The following is a 21,551-nucleotide window of genomic DNA, read 5'->3' on the forward strand; positions in this document are numbered from 1 at the left end:
TTAAAGGCCAAAAAGCCAGGTCTTAAGGCTTTTCCTGAAAGACAGGAGATTGTCTGTTCTTCTCAGTGAAAGGGGGAGTTTATTCCAAAGCTGCGGAGCACGAGCCCTGTAAGAGCGACCTCCAATACGTGCATGCTTTACTGCTGGGACGACAGCCAGGGCTTGTGTGGCCGAGCGTAGAGATCTAGAAAGATGATAGAACTGGACATGTTTCCTAAGATAGACTGCCCCAGTACCATGCAAGGATTTGAAAGCCATGGTCAAAGTCTTGAAGATGATACGCTTCCTCACCGTGAGCCAGTGGAGTGAATCAAGGAGGGTCAAGGTATGGGACCTGCGGCTCAGGCCAAAAATGGCCCTCGCGGCAGAGTTCTGTACAGTCTGTAGGCGAGCCAGGAGGTACTCTGGGAGACCTAAATAGAGCACATTGGCGTAATCGAGCCTGGATCCAATCATTGCTTGCACAGTAATGACAGTGCGACAATAGTGGAAGAAATTTCCTGAGCGTGCGTAGTAGACTAAAACATTGGCCGACTAAAGTAAGGATCTGAGGTTTAAAAGTAAGACCATTGTCAATTTTGACACCCAGATTCTTGGCGACCGCAGTAGGGGACGAAGGAGGATGCATATCTGCCAGCCACCAAGATTTCCATTGAGTATCAGGAGAGCAGTCAAAAAATAAAATTTCAGACTTGTCTGAGTTACATTTGAGCTGGTTCTGCTGAAACCAGGAGAAGACCGCCTCCAGGCAGCTTTTGATGGAATCACCTGCAAAATCGGAATTCTTATCGCAGGTGAAAAGCAGCTGCGTATCGTCAGCGTAGCACACAATACGAGCGCCATAGGTCTCCACTAGTTCAGCCAAAGGGGAAAGATAAACATTAAATAAGGTAGGACTTAAAGCTGATCCCTGTGGCACTCCCACATCCAGTGATGGAACTGTTGCTGAAAAAGGTGGTGACCAGATCATTTGTTGGCGCTCGGAGAGGAAGGACTTGAGCCAATTGAACACCGTCCCTCTGATTCCGATCTCATGGAGTCTTAAAAGGAGCCAGTTGTGAGGGACGGTGTCAAAGGCCACTGAGAGATCGAGTAATACCAGCATTGCCTTTCCACCGTGATCTGTCACTTCCTTTATGGACTCAGTTACCTCCAACAGTGCAGTTTCTGTACTAAGGTTGGATCGAAACCCTGACTGTGTCTGATGCAGAATGTCATGAGCTTCTAAGAAATTAGACAAGATGGAATGCACATGTTTTTCTGCAAGTTTGGCGAGAGCAGGAAGCAGAGATATTGGCCTATAGTTAGAGTGCTCTAGGGGATTCAAATTAGGTTTTTTTATGAGAGGGATGACATGAGCCTTTTTCCAGGCCTTCGGGACCTCGCCAGAGGTGAAGGAGGCATTATTAAGAGGGTTGATCAGAGGATTAAGAACATGGGCCATTTTGGAAAGGATTTTAGCAGGGCACGGATCGGAAGGAGAACCGGATTTCAATTTTTGTAGCAAATCAAGCGAAGCCTGAAAGGACAGGGGTGGAAAATCTGAAAGAATATCAGTGTCTTGAGAGATGTTCATTGCAGATGAAAGGGTACCTAGATCTATGGTAGAGGCAATGGGCGGAAAAGACGCCTGGATGTTAAGAATTTTATTGAAGAAAAGGCTGGCCAGCTGATTGACCCAAGATTCTGAGGGAGAGAATTTAGGGCTTGAAGCAGGGGGAGAAGTGAATTCCCTGACGATTTAAAAAATTTCCTTACTAATGTTACAGCCTGAGTCAATTCTTTTAGCAAAGAAAGACTTCTTCGCCGTTATGATTGCTTTATGATAGGTCTTAGTAAGATTTTTAAACCTTATTTTCAGGGGGGCTTCATATTTTTTTCGCCACATTCTTTGAGCTTTCTTGCAGCTTTTCCTAATCTTGTGAAGTTCGGTGGTAAACCAAGGGGCTGAAGTACTTTGGAATGTTTTAGGTCTGGCAGGAATGGGCGCTAATTCGTCAAAGCGTTGAACGAGCCAGGACTGAAAGCTAGAAAGATCCTGCTCAAGATTGCAGGTCAGTTGACAAGGGTGGGATGCCAGGGCCTGCTCCAGCATATCGGTGGTAACACGGTGGAAAGGACGAAAAACCATAGGTTGAGGGCCATTCTCAGTACTAGAGGGTTTAGAAAGACCCAGGATATCAAAGTTTAGCAGACAATGGTCTGACCAGACCACGGGAAGTGGTAGATAAGATTAAATAGGCATGGAGGAGAAGACTTGATCTAACAAATGACCTTTAGCTCCCTCAGGACACATTGAGTTGAAAAGGAAGATCTTTTAATGGTAATGGAGGGAATACCTGGTGTCATATTGAGGTCCAGCATCTCATTCACTCCTAGGTCCACGGTCAGCAGGTTGCTACCGCTGGACTAAGACTTGCCCCTGGTATCTCTTGTGAACAAATATTGGCCTCACTTATTTCCTCCTGTCAATGAAAAAAACAGATCCTAATCCTAACCCAGGACCATTGCATTGCATAGTATGGGTGTAAAGGACCCCTCCATCAATACTAAACCCCACCACCTTCACCACATAGTGCTGTACACCTGCAAGCACCCCCCTTTCATCCATATGCACCACCTCCTTGAGAATTCATTTGTATTCATGTTCAATTAATTAAAATCATTACATGTCTAAAAGGATGGGAAGAAACAGATGTGCATTACGATTACACATAAATGAAAGCGACAGTTGGAGCCATCAGCACTGTGCCAGAAAGGACCTACAAAAAGCACAATCGATATTTCTTAAATTCGATCATATCGCATGATTAAAACTGGATGGAGCTCAATTCACTTCGAGGTGGCACCTTCGAGAGGGAGCAGAGTCATAAAAGTGGATACAAACAATAATGTTTCATACTTACTAAGTACAGATTAAAACTAATACAGATAAGACTAGTTAAAACTTAGTTCACCTAGAGTTAGCTCCTTCAAAAGGGAGCAGGGACTTATAAAGGAATGCAATTAATAGTGTTTCAAAAATACGGTCATATCACACACTAAAAACCAAGTTACCACCTCTGTTGAAATCTGCATATTTTACTGACTTGTATGTATAGGCACCATCCCAACCCCACTTCCAATAAATATGTGCTCACAATTCTGTATGCCTTCCCTTTGTGTGGTGCAGTGCTCTTACACCGAATTACATGAATTGTGTATGGTAATGTGTGCAAATGTACGAAAAGACATAAACAGTACAGGAGACTGGACCTGCATGTCAGCCTGGAAGCTAGATGATTCACCCATAGCATCAAGTCCCTAATCGAAAAATAACTTTCTTTGCATTTTCCTTCAGGAAAAATTGAAATTCAGTTTTTCCTGATGTCCTGTGTTTGCTTGTACAAAGGATAGTGGGTCCATTATGCCATTATAAACGATCAGGATGGAGCTTTATATGGACCCACTAAATCAATCCTTAGCATTACTTAATATGGCCCACGTCTCCTCTTTATCAAATGTCTGTGACGTGCATTCTGATCAAAGAAACCTCACGTGCTTTTTGCTGTCTCACCAAAGAGGATAAATGTGTCTCTTATAGATCATGGGCCATATTTATCAAGGCGAATTGAGATAGCAAACGCTGAAATTTGAACTATTTCAGCGATCGCAATTTGGCCTAGTGCTATGTATGAAAGCACAACTGTTTTGCAAATTAAGGAATCGCAAAATTTGCAATTCCTTATTTTGCAAAAGCATTTAAGGAATTGCAAATTGCGATTCCTTAAATGGAACTTATGAAGCACCCAAGTTGTGCGAATATGGCATAAGGAATCGCAAATTACCACCAACTACAGGTTGGCTGTAATTTGCGATTTCCTTCAAAAATTCACATTTCTGCATTTTATAAAGTGGCATGTGCCAAAAAACACATGCCCTTATGGCATGTATGTGCGCCACATGTGCACCCATTCTCATTTCAGGGGTGCAACAGGGTGTCCTTTTGACACCCTGACACAATTGAAATTGCATTCTCAATTTGCGATTCTCTAATTGGGAATCGCAAATTGAGAATGTCTTCCCATTCTTTCCTATGGGCCTCTTGGCCTATAGGAATGACAATCTTGTCAGGTTTAAAGATAGCAACTAACAGAGGTACCCAAGATGCTTAACATTAAGAATTTGTGGTTTCAAAGTGCAGTCTAGGTGTCCGGTGTGTTGAAAAGAGAAAGACTGGTGCTGATTTCTACCATAAAAACAACACTGAGAGGAATAGAGGACAGTGATGGAATGGCCCAAATTATGAACACATTGCATGGGTGTGAATACACTGCAAAATAGCTTTGCACCATAATTGCTGATTGCGTAATACAAAATAAAGCAAACAGCTTCTGATTGACAGTTTTGCATGAGGCCAAAAATTTAGCATTTTGATACTGTGTTATGTTTGCTGCTTACCCAATCGATGGGTAAAATTCGATTTCTCATTCGCCTTTAGCGCAAACCTAATTAGAGAAATATCACCTTGGTCATTTTGCCATTGTGCAAAATCATTATATAATACCGTAGACCAGCAGTAGTTGTTTCTATTAAACAAGGAGTGTAAAGGTGCAAAACATATTTAGTTCAACTATATAGATATGCTCAAAACGTTATGCAATGTTGAACTGACGTTTTAACAGGGTGCAGGGACATAACACAAACCCCTGCAGCCCCTGTGGTGCAGGGAGGCCCAACCCTTCAGGGCCCCCCAACCGGCAATTCAGGGCAAGTCCAATGAATATCTATGAATATCTATGACACATGGTAGATTATGGGGCCTCTCTTCATATTCTGACAGGGGCCCCCATCACTTTCCGTTATGCCATGGGCAGGGTGCACACATTGAAGCAGCTTGTTCTTGGGTGCCAAGGAATCAGTAGATTCCCAGCCGTTAGCTAGAAAGGGAAGCTGATCCTTCCATTAAAGCACACTTGCTGTGACAGTCAGTCCCATGCATTGCTGTTTCAACCTGTTCATCAGATATATGGGGCAAAAGACATCTATTCTGTGACAGGCTCAGTACACAGAGATACACTGTGCAATCTCAAAAGACTGGGGATTAAGGGATCAGAACATGTCAAAATACACTCTACCATGTTTATCTGCCATTGAAATTCTTCTTTGTTTCTGGCCACAACAAGCACAAACAATGGCATATTACCATCACAATGGTGGAGTACTTTATTCCCACCATGGTGAGGGTACTGAGCCTGCTGTATTTAGAGGTGTTCACTGCCCTTCCGGAAATCTCTTGCATTTTGAGTAACAGCCATCGTGGCGGTTCCTGGAAATGCATTGTAAGTTTGACAGATGTGACGGAGCTGTATATCATACTTGCAACCTTTTTTTTATTTTCAAAAAGAAAATTCCAAAGCGGAATTTGCTTTTTGAAAAAAAAAGAACAATGACCTCCTCCCCCTGGGAGAATTCTGTCATGGCGTGGGTGTGATGTAAACGTTTTAGCGCCCCCTTATCACCACGCTTTTCATGGCAGTGACAGGCAGTGAAAACTGGTCATGTGTCTGCCCACTTTAAATCGGGTGGGCGGAAATATGACCTCACCTTCGATGGACCTTACAGTGTCAGGCCACTGGAGGTGTGTGCAGGGCCGGACTGGCTACTGGGCATTTTGGTGTGCTGACGAGCTGGGGGCTGATTTCTTGATTGGGACTTGTGTGTTCTGAAAACATTTGTTTTGCTTTGTTTATTTCGGAGCACACGCAGGTCCCATCAACAAAATCAGCCCACACCGCAGTGAAATCAGCCCCCAGCTCGGCAGCACACCAAAACGCCCGGTAGCCAGTCCAGCCCTGGGTGTTTGTAGGCAGCTGAGATGGAGTAGTCTCCCCAGTCCACACACTGAAGGTCTATCCGGCTCACTTTAGGTTGGCAGACAGGGTACTCCATCACTGTTGCATCAGAGTACCCTTGCCACCAATATTTAAATGTATTGCCGCTAGTGAGACTGAAATACTCTTGGAAAATCTGACATCAACCTGGATTTTCTTTGACTTCCACAAAATCTTCATAATTTTGGGGTTCATTAACTGCCTAACATGCAGCACACAATTTGCCCCACTTCAGTCCTGCTGTCCTTATTTTTATCTAGGGTACTATATTCCACTAATGTGAAATGTTACCAATTTTATTGTTGTTTAAATCTTTGATGCACTACGGAATTATATACTAAAATGAGAATAAAAATATCTATTTTTCTATATGCGGTTTGATTAATCGTGTGGCCTGATCGTGTGTTGTGGTGAGCTCAATCTTGTTAATTTGAATCCTCTGGACTCCTTGTGAGCCGCTAACCTGCATCAATCAGGGCAGATCGTCTCTAGTTTGGTTACTATATTCCACTACCCTTCAAACATTAATCCTTCGCCTTCTGATTATGCCATATAATGTAAGCATTTCTTCACAACCCATAATAGTGTAAAACACCCCTTCACAAACAGTAAATGAGTGACCAACTCTCCTAGCTTATCTCTATTAGGTCCATAGGAACCTTGCCCCACTATACTATTCAATTTTCTATGAATTTCTTTAATGGCACCCTCCATTCAATTCACACTATTTGCCACACACATGCCCTCTGTCCCCAACTTTGCACCACCCCTCTTATTCTCAACCTCAGTGTAGGGTCTAATGTCCCTGGAGCAGGGTTCATCTTGCTACCCCCTCTTTACATTATTATCATTCAGATAAAGTCAATGTGCTTTCTTTTACAGGAGACTTGTATTATGAGTCTGTTAACAAGTGCTCTACATGATTTTGATATATTGGTGTTTGAAAAAAATATTGAGAAAAAGAAATATTGTAATTTAAATATGACACACAAATATTGTGATGCACATCATTGTCAAGAATATTGTTTTTTAAGGTTAAGTTGTAAATAACATCAACATTTTCAGGAAGGTTTTCAATAGTATAGTGGTTAAAAATATAATTATATTTTTTTTAATTAACTTTAGTTGGTACATTAATTCAATTTGTTATTATTGTGTTTGTAAATTTTATTAATTGTTTTTAAAACATAGCTTGTAATTTAAGGTGTTTTAGAAGTTCTTAATTCATTTTTAATAGTAATTTATAGTGTTGTCGTGGGTTGTTGGGTTTGTAAGGGGAAAGGATGGGACATTAATTAGGTAATTATTTATTAAGACTTATGCAATAAACTTTATGCAATTATATGATTGACATTTGTTATGTAATTTATTTAATACTGATTTATTTTTTATATATATTTTTTATGAGCTGTTCGATTTGTAGGGTTAAAAGGCGGGAAACCAATTAAGTAATTAATTATTAATTAATTAACAATTTATTACTAATTGTTATTTCATTATTTAATTTATTTTTAATTATATAAAATATGGAATACTTATTTATTTTACTTACAATTTAGGTGTAGGATGCTAGGTTAGTAAGGGTAAAGCGTGGTAAGTTAATTGATTAATACCTTAATAACAATTATTTATTAATTGATAATTCATTTTTTATGAATAATAATTACGTAAAATCATTCATTATTTTGAGCTTTTTAATACATACATATATACATATTTTCTATTAATTATTATTTTTTAATTTTAATATTTTACCTAAATTCATAGGGTCACTCATATATGTAATGTGTTTCAAGTAAAGTATTTTCCCTTCCCTTGCTCAGACTGCAGTAAGAATAGTAAAATTAACCCCTTCACAGTTCAACAATTTCCCTACTTTTGCACTGTTTGGAGTCCAAATAGTAAATTACAACCCTCCAAAATCCAATGTATTCCCTACTGTTGCACAGACTGGAGTGGGAATCGTAAATTTTACCCCTCCAAAGTCCAACACTTTCCCTAGTGTTGCAATTAATAGAGTGGGAATAGTAAAATTTACCCCTCTGAAATCCAACTCTTTCCATACTGTTGCACAGACTGGAGTGAGAATGGTAAATGTCACACCTTCAAAGTCCAACAAGTTCCTTACTGTTGCTTAGACTGGAGTGGGAATAGTGCATTTTACCCCTCAGAAGTCCACAAATTCCCTACTGTTGCACTGACTGGAGTGAGAATAGTAAATCTAACTCCTCTGAAGTCCAAAACTTTCCCTATTATTGTGATGACTGGAGTAGGAATAGTATATCTAACGCCTCCGAAGTCCAACGCTTTCCTTACTGTTGCATAAACTAGAGTGGGAATAGTATATTTGCTGTCCTTAAACTCCAGTAGTTTTCATATTATTGGTTAAATAGATTTTAAAGCACTAATTTCTTTTATATTATTTGTTTTTTTCTGAATTAATTTTAATGTTTATAATATTTTTTGTAAATGTGTTTTTAGGATTTTTAACCTTTAATAGTTTTGTATTGTCTACACTTTCAGTAATATTTTTGTTATTCAGTTCACTATTGTCATATTACTAAATGCAATATTTAAAAGATTTATATAGTGAAAAATAAATATCTTGATTAATTAAATATTTTATGTATAGATATATATATATTGAGAGTAATCATTTTAAAATATATAAAAAAATTATATAATGAAAAATAAATATTTGTATTAATTATATACACTAGGTATATATCCATACTAATATAATAAAGAGAGAGCCCAAACCTTTGAGGCGGGTAATCTCAGGAACCACAGCACCAATCACAACACCCAATACAGCGTTGGAAAGGGCAGTTGCAGCAGAAGGACATAGGCTATGCAGACTCCCACCATATACATTTAAAAGGTAAAAGAACCCTGCCAGCAAAGTAGTCCCTTGTGGGCGTGTCTGCGTTGTGCTGTGGGCGTGTGCTGGGGGCGTGACAATTGCTGGGGGCGTGTGGTACGTTCCGCCCATCATGCCATTTCTCCTATTGTGTGCTAATCCCACCCTGCTCCCTTTAAATACCCCTGCACCCCATAATCATAACCCACCCTTACTCCTTAAAATACCGCAACACCCTTAAACACTAACCCATCTTAACCCTATAAATATACCCTGTACCCCACAACCCAAACCTATCCCTAAACCCTAAAAATACCCCTGTACCCCAAAACCCAAACCTAGCCCTGAACCCTATAAATACCCCTGTACCTCAAAACCAAAACCTACCCCTGAACCCTAAAAATACCCCTGTACCGCAAAACCCAAACCTAGCCCTGAACCCTAAAAATACCACTGTACCCCGAAACCCAAACCTACCCCTGAACCCTAAAATACCCCTGTACCCCAAAACCCAAACCTAGCCCTGAACCCTTAAAATACCCCTGTACCCCAAACCTACCCCTGAACCCTAAAAATACCCCTGGACCCCAAAACCCAAACCTACACCTGAACCCTAAAATACCCCTGTACCCCAAAACCCAAACCTAGCTCTGAACCCTAAAAATACCCCTGTACCCCAAAACCCAAACCCTACCCTGAACCCTTAAAATACCCCTGTACCCCAAAACCCATACCTGTCTCTAAATCCAAAAACGACCCCTGTACCCCATAACCCAAAACTATATCTGAACCCTTAAAATACCCAAACACCCCAAAACATATATACCTCAGTACCCCAAAACATATACCCCTATACCCATACTTACCTTATCCAAACTTTAAAAAAAAACATGCTTTTACCATTCATGCATTCACAACAAATTTCGTTGTAAATGTATGCGTGGTAAAAGCATATAAAATGTAATGCCATGCGTTATAATGGCATTGCGGAGTCATGGTACTTTCGTAATGAAAGTATGCGGAGTGATGGTATGCGGAAAGAAAGTTGCCGAATAATGGGTGTTTACCCTCCCCCGGTAAGTACATTGGTGGCACGGCGGCCCACATCTCCAGCAACATACTCATATTTTTTCACCACCCTTTTGAAAAATGCACTGGTCTCTCTCATTGATGTCCAGCTCCGACATACACTTTTAGACACACCTCCCGCCACAAGTTCTAGAATTGCGAACTTTAGAGCTGGGGAGCTAAGTTCGAATCTCGGCATCAGCTCAACATCCTGTGATTCCAGGCAAATCGCTTTGTCTCCCCGTGCCTCCCACAAATGAATGTGTTCTTCTGTAATGTAAATTGTGCTCATGCCATGTTGTCGAGTTCGCGCTATATAATATTGCAAGGAAAAATAAAGTAGGGAAACTCGAGTTCACACACTACTGAACGCGCACTCTTAAGTGCATCAGCAGTGCACTGTGAATCGGAGCGTTTCACAGGCCTGTCACAGATAAGAAATGCTATCAAAACGAAATCCTACAAAACAATATACTACTGGCCGTCAGCAATTTATACCCGGACAACGTTGGGACGGGCTGCTAGTATATATATATATATATCCAACACTCCGTCGCTCGTTTCGCGCTCTGGAGTCACACCAGCCAGGATCCAGGATACAAAGTACACGTGCACGGACCAGTTAGGTGATTTCGTTATTTATTTTCTAGTGCAGGTAGTCTCATGACGTTTCAGCTCCAAGAGCCTTGTTCACATGACAATGTTCTCGTATATGGTTGGCCCTTGTAAAGTGTCAGTGATAGGTTCATTGTCGTCACATGAGAGGGCTATGCATAGACATAAACAACATACTAGGTTTATACGTCAGTTGTGATGTATAAAAGTATTAATTTGATGCTGTGTGTAAATTACAGTAAAATACCTAATTAGCACCAATTGACAGTCCAAATAATGCATTGAATTAGACTGTCAACATTAATAACATTATGGTTAAAATGAGGTGTCACAGTTAAATACCTTATATTTAAAGACTATAACATTTCAATATTTCCACATTTCTGGGTACAAAATTATTGTTTATAGTGCCATATCAATCGATATCAATTGCATTTTGCTGTATACTAGATCAACAGGTATATAAAGTGCAAGTGCAAGATTCTCAATGTGCAAATATCGCCTTTAGTGCAGTAATTTGTGCAAAACAATGCATTAGTGCAAATCGAATCAAATCAGGGGTACTGGCCCCCTTCTATCTGCACTCATTATGCTAAAATGCAAACACTAATATAATCAAAATTAATGACAGCTAATTGTGCAAGTATCTTCAATCTATATAAAAGATCGAATGGTTTCACATAATTAAATTGGTTAATAAAAGCACTATAAAATATTAAAGCACGATTTAACAACACCAGAAACAGTAGTCTTAGTTAAATACTTTTGTTTAACAGCAACCTAAAACTCATTCAACCACAATGTTATCAACAACCCTTTAAAAACCTAGCGGAAATTCATATTATGTACATGCATTGTGATAAAAGTGATATAAGTGTCTTTTAAAAGGTTAACTAAATTGACTGATCGTGAATTAAGACCCGTACAGTCAATCCAGCTCCTGAAGTGCAAAACCAGTTTTTCATTTTAGGGTTCCCAGAGTGTCTCTAACTTTCTCGTCCTCTTATAGTCCCTCCCAGCCGGGTGGTTCCTATTATTGAGGCGTATAGATGGGAGACCTTATATTTTCCATCATGATTCAAAAACCCTTACGGTAAACATGTTTATAAATCCTCTGTTACATTAAGGCCCCCAGGGATCTTGGTGTTAAGCAACAAGATATATTTTGTTTCCAGTTTCCTTAATTTGGCCTATATGTCCCCTCCTCTTCTATTGGCATTAACTGAGTCAATCACCCAATATTTCAGGGTAGCATTGTTGCTTTGATGGTATTCTCTGAAATGCCGAGCCACCGGATAAGTGTTATCGCCATAGATGATTGCACGTAAATGCTGAAGGATACGTTTGTGGACAGCATGTTTGGTGCTGCCCACGTATCTTAATAGACAGGGGCATTGTAGGATATATACCGCAAATTCGGTCTTGCAGGTCAATACCTGCGTGATGGGGTGTTGTAAGTCAGTGAACCCATCCCTGTAGATTTTAGTGTTTACTCCGTGGAGGCAGGCTTTACAGGATTTGCACCGATAAAAGCCCTTGTGTTCTTGCCACCAAGAGGATTTAACATAGGGTTCTGGATTAGTTTCCACCAAATGATCTCGTAAGGAGGGTGCCCTACTGTAAGTTAAGGATACTTTCTTAGGGAGAGTAGTACCTACAATGGTATCATTAGTTACCAAGGACCAATGTTTGTTCATGATCTTATATATCTGCTGAAGTTGTCTGCTATATCCAGTAATTATACGGAAATTGGTACTCTCCTCTTTCTTTTTACTAACAGTCCCCATTGTAGTTATTGCATGTTGACCGATTTTATTGGTCAAAAGCTCCTCCCTAGGTAATAACATAGATTTTTCTTTGGCTTTGTGAATCAACTGACTTGAATATCCTCTTTCCAGGAAACGTATCTTGCTTTCCTCCTGTGCCCTCTCTAGGTCGATTGGGTTGCTGCACACTCGTCGTAATCGTAGCATCTCCCCATAGGGGATACTAGATACCAAGTGTGCAGGGTGAGCACTCGCAGCATGCAATATGCTGTTACCAGCAGTGGACTTTCGGAAAATTCTAGATTCTAGATGTCCGTTATTTATATACAATTCAGTGTCCAAGAACGTTACGGTTTCCTGACTTAGGGTAGCAGTAAATCTCAAGTTTAGTTCATTAATATTAATGTCATCAATTAATTTTAACGCTTCTTCTTTGCTTCCCCTCCAAATAACCAGCAGATCGTCAATAAAACGATACCAAGCAACTAAATTATTTTGGATATTGTGTTGGTATTCATGGCCCAGGACCAGCTCCTCCCAAGCTCCCATGTGTAAACATGCGAAGCTAGGGGAGAAGCTGGCCCCTATTGCCACTCCCTGTAATTGGCGATAAAGCTGCTGGTTAAATAAAAACACATTGTTGTCAAGGCAGAATTGTAACATGTTGAGAAGCATTATATTGTGATCCTTAAATTCCGGACCCCTCTTTGACAAATAGTGATCAACTGCTCTTATTCCATCACTATGCGCAATACTGGTGTAAAGGGAAGATACATCCAATGCTATAAGCCAATCACCATGAACTCATTCCACGTCTCTTATTTTTGTCAAAAAGTCCCCAGTGTCTCTAATGTATGATCCCAATTTCTGCACATACCCATGTAAAAAATAATCAATGTAGACAGAAGTGTGTTCAAGAAGACTGCCTCTGGCAGAGATGATAGGCCTGCCCGGTGGATTCAGGGGATCTTTGTGTACTTTGGGGATAAAATATAGTATAGGCGTGATGGGATTGTCTATTCTCAAATAATCAAATTCGACCTCATTGATCAGCTTGGATGCTTTCCACTTAGATAATTTCCGATGGTATTCAGTTTTAATTAATGTAAGTACATGAGCATGTATACGTTCGTAGCAAGTTCGATCATTAAGTGGAATATATGCTTCTTTGTCATATTCTGCCTTAGTCATCAGGACTACATTTCCGCCCTTGTCACTGCTTCTCACTACAATGTCTTTGTCCTTGGATAACCTGGTAGTAAGGGCTGTATATTGTTGTGAACGACCATCATGTTTTCTTTTGGTTTTTCTTGTATTTTTCAGAAGTTCTTTTAAATCTCCAACCACATTTTCCTGAAATATGTCAATGTTATCTCGTGGCTTGATAGGGTAAAAAGTTGATGGTGGTCTGAATTAGGTGTTTGACGAGAGTCTATTGCCCCATTGGTCAATTTCATTTACCACATTTGTTGCCATGCTCGACTCCTCATAACCCACCCCATCAGTTTCCCAAAGTTCTGTAATGGTTCGTGTACCCTGAGACACATTGATAGTATCGCTGTTGATTGTGGTTGATTAATTTTTGATTTTTCTATTAATGCATTGAATTTTCGAAGTTTTAACTTCCTAACTGCTTTGTAGACATCACACCGTGTTGCAGGATAATTGAAATCACAGGGTGCGGCAAAAGTAAGTCCCAATTTTAAAATTTCTTCTTCCTTGGTCGTTAATTTGAGTGGTGTTAAGTTTACAATTGTACGATTACTAGCTCCTTTTATTCCTGAGGGGTCACAGGTCCCTGTCCCCTTCCACCTCTTCTTCTCTTTTGATATCCGCCTCTTGGCTGCCCTGTGCCTCTGGCGCCGCCCATAGTTTGCCTGCTGTTTCCTTGTCCAGGTTGTTTGCGCGGCCTGAGGGTTTTCAATCTCTCCTGGCATAAAAAAGTAATCTCTCGGCCAGGGAAGGGTTTAGGGATTCCTTCCGCCTGTTCCTGCCTGCGGCGGTCCGAATCTGAATCTGCATCTTGATCAGAAGTCAGAGTGGAATTAGAGGAGTCTGTTAGCACAGTTTGTCCCTGTTTCTGTCGAACATTTTTAACTTTGGGTTGAGGTTTCACTGCACCTCTGCGAAGGGCATCGTATTTGCGTGAGAACGTAAATATTTGTCCCAGTTCATAATCGCTACGGTCCCTTTGAAATTTGTATGCTTTTCTATCAACAATTTTCGCCTCCTCTTTCTTGAGGTGCTCATTCATTGCTTTGGTCAGTTTCGTTCTTTCCTCCTCTTCCCCCAAAGTTTCCAAATCTTCTTGGATTGCGGCTATTTCACACAGCAATTTGGTTCGGTCAATATCTGCATATTTTATCAGGATTTGTACCTGTCGACGTGATGCCTCGAGATTACACTCCGCCCACTCCCTCATGAGGTCGGGGTTAGGGTCCTCATACATGGGGGCTGTAAGAATTTGTAGTCCTCGTGGTATACGGTTTACTTCAATATACCGCTGCAAGGATTTAGATTCACACCACTTTGATTGTTCTTGGCGGGACTTCTTTTCTAGAGTCTTAAATAGGTCCCTAATTGCTGATGAGCTGCCACCACTGGCGTCATTATTTGGCCTCCCACCGATGTCAGAGGGGAGGGGGTTACTATCGGAAAACATTGTGGCTGCTAATGTTTCCCGGTCCCGAACATTGTCAACAGACATCCCTGCAATGCTAGAATCACTCCACCAGGCATCTTAGATATCCCCGATATGAATATCTGGTATCGAAGCTCGCCAGTTCACTAAACTTCTCTCCCACCAGGTTCTTTAGAGCTTACTTGGTCAGGCGTCAGCTATACCGGTCCTTTGATCATCCGGTCCGCTACATGAGCGGCGCTAGCTCCGACCAGTTTTTCCGCTCGTCAGTCCTTCCGGTTGGTGGAGGTCAGGCGCCCTACTCCTTCTGGAGTCACAAAATCCCGAGAGCAAGTCCAAGGATGCAATCCGATTGGGGCGTCGTCCGTTACTGAGAAGGGTCCAGTGTTTAAGCTGGTTCGGAAACAACACGGCTATATATCCAACACTCCGTCACTCGTTTCGCGCTCTGGAGTCACACCAGCCAGGATACAAAGTACACGGACACGGACCAGTTAGGTGATTTCGTTATTTATTTTCTAGTGCAGGTAGTCTCATGACGTTTCGGCTCCAAGAGCCTTGTTCACATGACAATGTTCTCGTATATGGTTGGCCCTTATAAAGTGTAAGTGATAGGTTCATTGTCGTCACATGAGAGGGCTATGCATGGACATAAACAACATACTAGGTTTATACGTCAGTTGTGATGTATAAAAGTATTAATTTGATGCTGTGTGCAAATTACAGTAAAAAAAAAAAATTAGCACCAATTAACAGTCCAAATAATGCATTGAATTAGACTGTCAACAATAATAACATTATGGTTAATATATAATATATATATTACCTACTGGCGGTTGCCAGTAGGTACATATAGTTAGGACCTAGTTACCATAGGAAATTCCGAACATTCTATTGGGAATAACTTTGGCGCCAATTGAGGGATCTGCCTGTAATGTTCCTTAAATTTGCCTCGCTGCGCTGCGCTCCTTCCCTGAAAGTTTCGGGGGGATTCGTCAAGCGGGGGCCGAGAAAAAAGGGGGGTCCCAAAAAGTGTTTTCCCCATGTTAATTTCCATAGGGACATTCTGACTAGGCTACAGCTCAAACGGCTGAACGGAATTACACCAGATTTGGCAAAATGGTAGGGACTGGTATGCAGCAGTGCCTTTTGTATGTTTGATGTAAATCCCTCCAGTAGTTCTTGAGAAAATTGAATTTGAAGTTTTTCAAATGGCATTTTCTATGAAACCTTTAGACATGGCTACAGCCCGAACGGCTGAACGGAATTACACCAAACTTGGCAAAATGGTAGGGACAGGTATGCAGTAGTGCCTTTTCTATATTTGGTGAAAATCCCTCCAGTAGTTGTTGGGAAAATTGATTTGAGCAAATTATATATCTATATGCGCTCAACATTCTATTGGGAATAACTTTGGTGCTGATTGAGGAATCGGTGTGTATTTTTCCAGAATTTTGGCCAGCTCCGCTCCACTCCTTCCCTGAAAGTTTCGGGGGGATTCGTCAAGCGGGGATGAAAGGGGGGTCCCAAAACGTGTTTTCCCCATGTTAATTTCCATAGGGACCTTTAGACACGGCTACAGCCCGAACGGCTGAATGGAATTACACCAAACTTGGCAAAATGGTAGGGCCTAGTATGCAGATGTGCCTTTGCTATGTTTGGTGAAAATCCCTCCAGTAGTTCTTGAGAAAATGGAATTTGAAATTTTTGAAATGGCATTTTCTATGGGACCTATAGACACGGCTACAGCCCGAACGGCTGAACGGAATTACACCAAACTTGGCAAAATGGTAGGGACAGGCATGCAGTAGTGCCTTTTCTATATTTGGTGAAAATCCCTCCAGTAGTTGTTGAGTAAATTGAATTTGAGCAAATTATATATCTATATGCGCTCACCGTACGCGCACCATATGCGTACGGTACGCGTACCGTACGGGTACGTGCGCGTACCCTTACGTGCGCGAGCGAGTTTCTGATTGGCTGGCAGTCGACTGTCAACATTCCAAACTGTCCAAACCAGGAAGTGTTGGCCACCATCTTGTTTTTCAGGAGAACTGAGGCACAAGAGAGCCCAAAACAAGAGTGGAAAACACGAAAAGGGGGCAGGGTAGAGACCCCCCAACCCTCTAGCCCTTCTCAGGGGGTCCCAAAAGGACCCCCAAGGGCAAAAAAAAAAATTCTAAACAATCGCGGGGTACGCGCACCGTACGCGTATGGTACGCATACCGTGCGCGTACCCCGCGATTTAAAAAAAAATTATTTTTTTTGCACTTGGTGGTCCTTCTGGGACCCCCTGAGAAGGGCTAGGGGGTCAGGGGGTCTCAACCCTGCCCCCTTTTCGCGTTTTCCACTCTTGTTTTGTGCTCTCTTGTGCCTCACTTCTCCTGAGAAACAAGATGGCTGTTCAGGTGGTCCCAGAAGGATAATAGCATATATAAACGTTATCCGCTAATAGAATTAGCATTTACAAAACCTTTGAAATTTATTGAAAAAAAACATAGGTTTCACGCCTGTTATAGTTAGGAATTAGCATTTAAAAAACCTTGCAAATTCACTGAAAAAACCATAGGTTTCAAGCCTTATATAGTTAGGAATTAGCATTTAAAAAACCTTGCAAATTCACTTAAAAAACCATAGGTTTCAGGCCTTATATAGTTAGGAATCAGCATTTAAAAAACCTTGCAAATTCACTTAAAAAACATAGGTTTCAGGCCTTATATAGTTAGGAATTAGCATTTAAAAAACCATTGAAATTGCTCCTATATAGTTAGTTGTACTAACTATTTCGCGCACCCGCAATCCACTGCTGATGATGTCACATATTTCATCATTCATTTTTTTTTTTTTTGGTTTCCTCATATACCGTTATGGAATTCTTGAAGGGAGCTTAGGCAACTCAAACTGAAAAGGTCAATCCTACTCGGCCCTGATGTTAAGCGACCAAGTTCAGAAGGAGCCATGCCTGATCCCTCAAGTTGCCACTGCTTTCCCAATCCACTCCTTTTCACGCCGTAACTGGCTCCCTGCGTTACTAGGGAGATTTAGGAACCGACAGGGCCCAGGATAAATCATAGGAACACCAAATTACCTTTACCTGTCTTGCCATGCCACCAGGGGCTTCCAAATTTTATCAAAACTTGTGGGATCACATGCCATATCTGACTTACTGGTAAAAATAACATGTTTAAGGCAGTTTGAAAAGGAAGGAGGTATTGGATCCTTCTAGGCTCTGCAATTTTCGCGCCTGGCAAGGAGTATGACGTAAAAAATAAACCTTGTGTTGAGATCATCAGTATTATAAGCTACTCCTAGTCCGGAAAGAATAGTGCAAGTTGTTATTACCATTGGTATCTGGAGAACATCCCCCAGAAAGCCCTGTACTGAATCCCAATAATTTTTTATTTCTGAACAAACAGCCAGCATATGCACATCATCTGCGGCCAGGAGTCTACATCTTGGGCAATGATATTCTAGATTAGCGAATTTCATAAATTTCTTTGTGGACATATATGCCCTATACATAGTGTACAAATGGTTCCGCTTTAATGTGGCCGGCTTCACCACAGCCTGCAAGATAGTAAATGAATCGATCCAAATATCCACCGAGTCTGCACTCTCTGATGCTAGTATATTATTCCATAGCTTTTGTATCTCTGATTCAGAGATGTTCTCGGCTTCTAGCATAGCTGTGTACCAGTATGAAATTTGATTTTTCCACTTATTCTTCCTGTATACTAGATAAAATTTTGGATTAGGGTTATTGAGATTCCAGGGCTTAGTTAACCACCATCTGGACAGCTGATGATATTTAAACCTAGTAAGTGTTCCCCCGGTAAGACCAGATATTGCCTCCTAGCTAAGAAGCTGCGAATCAACCTAGAGATCTCCCCAACACTCAATCCCCGCTGCCCTAAGAGGGCGAGATAGTAGGTCATCGAGGCAGGCCGGTGTTCCTGGAAATTCCCAGATTGGAGCCTGCACTGAGTATTAGGGAATATCAAGCTTCTGCCTCACAAAAACCCAATTTCTAATAACTGTCCCCAAGATCTTTAGTCTTTTTTTTTTTTAAATGTTAGGTCTCCAAACTTAAAAAGAAAATGTGATCGGCCCTGTGGTACATCTCGTAGCAGCGCTTGAAATAATAAACCTAACGATGTTGCCTCTCTCCCCCGCCAGGGGTCTAAAGTTTTTAAAATGGAAAGCATGGCAATACACCAATAGATCGGGGAAGGCCAAACCTCCTGTTTTTAAAGTTCTCCTGAGCTTCTTCCATGCTACCCTTGGCGATTTTGAATTCCAGATAAAGGAACCCAGTTTCCCTTGCAACTTTTTGATAGATGCAGTATTAAAAGATAAGGGGATGGAATTGAATAGGAAAGTAGGTTTAGGAAGGATGATCATCTTAATTAGATTGACCCTCCCAAAGATGTTTAAGGGGAGTGATGACCACCTTGCAGTAGAGCACAAACCTCCTTAGATACCTTATCCATGTTAGTTTTTGTGATGTCCTCCATATTATGGGTCAAAAGGACCCCCAGGTACCTCATTTTAACTTGGCTCCCACCGTACTAACCTCTTGGTTCCACTCCATGATTTCGGTTTTATCTTTATTAATGGAATAACCGGAGACCTCCCCGAATTCTTCAGCTAAAGCTATCATTCTGGGCAAGGCGACCCCTGGTTTTGAAGTGAACATAAGAAGGTCATCTGCATATAATGCACATTTTTATTCTAAATCAGATATCCTAAAGGGTTTAAATGCTAAGTCAGATCTGAGTAAACAAACAAAGGGCTCAATATACAAATCAAACAATAAAGGTGACAGCGGACAGCCCTGCCTGGTCCCATGAGCAATTGGTACCCAGTTGGTTAAGAGACCGTTGATTAATATCTTTGCCCGTGGGGAGCAGTAAAGAGACCTCATAGCAGTTATGAACTTGTTTGGAAAGCCAAAGGCATCCAGAACCCTCCATAAATATAGCCAATCTACCTGATCAAACGCTTTGGCGGCGTCCACTGCCGCCAGGGTCAAAGGAAGCCTCTTGCTGATGGCGACATCTATTACTGCGATAACCTGAAATGTCAGTTCATTTAGTTGTCTATCTGGGATGAAGCCCCTTTGATCCTGATGGATGATTGTCTTTACCGTTTTGGCCAGTCTGGCTGCGAGCACGCCGGCAAAAACCTTGTATTCTGTATTTAACAGCGAGACTGGCCTATAGAATTCGATCTTTAGTGGATCCTTATTTGGTTTCAGGATTAAGGTTACAGTAGCCTCTGCCCATGAATCGGGAGCATTCCCCCCCTCTGCAAAGATTTTATTGCACAGAGTTGTAAGGACAGGCACTATTTGGTCTATAATTATCCTATAAATTTCCACAGGGAGACTGTCGGGCCCAGCTGCCTTGCCATTAGCCATTCTCATCAGCTGAGCTCTGACCTCACCTTCCTTTATGTCCGACGCAAGGAAGCTATAGTTCTCTTCAGCCAGACATGGAAGCTGTATCTTACTTAGCCAGTTTTCTAATAGCAGAGGGGATCGGTTTATTTTAGCAGTGTACAGTGTTTTGAAGAAAGATTCAGCCTCCTCCCTAATTTGCTCATCATCGCTTGTAACAATACCCGAAATGCCCCGGGTTAGACTAGTGATCAAATTTCTATTTCTGTCCATCCGAGATTTCCAGGCAAGAAGGCGACCACATTTCTCCCCATATGAAAAATGTTGAAGTTTGCTGGCGTCCCATCTACCTTTGAGGACCTTATCCAAGCCCGCTTGATAGTCTGCTCACAGGCCATCTAGTTCCTTTTGCAGGAGAGGTTTCATGCTGGATTGATTGGCTGAGGCTACTTGGAGTTCCAGCTCTTTCGATTTGATTTTACGAAGCTCTTCTTCCATCTTCCCTTTACTCATCCTGTTCCTAACGATTGACAAAGAGGTCAGCATACCACGCAAAAAAACTTTAAATGTTTCCCAGACCACTTGTTGGGTGGCTGAGCCTGTGTTATTTTTAAAGTCCTCAGTCAAAATTATCAGTTCCATTTTTGTCCCATCCTCTAGTAGCATAGATCTATCTAGAGTCCATCTCCTTTGTATTTCTTTTACTTTGAAAATAATTATTAACTCCACTGTTGAGTTGTCCGACAGGATAGCTGGGGTATATTCGGTAGTGTCAACGGCCGCAAGTAACACCTGATCAATAAGGAAAAAATCTATTCTGGAATGGTGGCCATGTCTACGGCTATATAAAGAGAAGTCCCTCTTTGTGCTGTTTCTAACTCTCCAGACATCCATAAGGTTATAATCTTTAACTATGTTTTTGAGCTCTCTCCGGGATTTCACGGGGGGTGTAAATTTAACCCTCGATGTTCGATCCAGCTTGTCATTCAAAATCAAATTGAAATCGCCCCCTAAGATAACTGGCCCTGTGTAATCTAAAAGATTTGTTCTAAGCTTCAGGAGTGCCCCTGGAAGATCTTGATTAGGGCCATAATATACAGCACATACAAAAGGAATACTCTGACATTGTAGAGACGCCACCAGCCACCTTCCTGACTGATCAGTATCATATTTCACAACCTTAATCCCTGCATTAGCTCTGATCAATATTGCTACCCCTCTAGTGCTACCATTCTGGTCTGAACATAGGATTTCTTGTATCCACCTAGCCCTTCCCAGCCCGGACTCACACTCCCTTCTCTCTAAATGGGTCTCTTCCAATAAACAAACC

The sequence above is a fragment of the Lissotriton vulgaris genome, chromosome 8, assembly GCF_964263255.1.
Source record: "Lissotriton vulgaris chromosome 8, aLisVul1.2, whole genome shotgun sequence".
Taxonomy (NCBI): Eukaryota; Metazoa; Chordata; class Amphibia; order Caudata; family Salamandridae; genus Lissotriton; species Lissotriton vulgaris.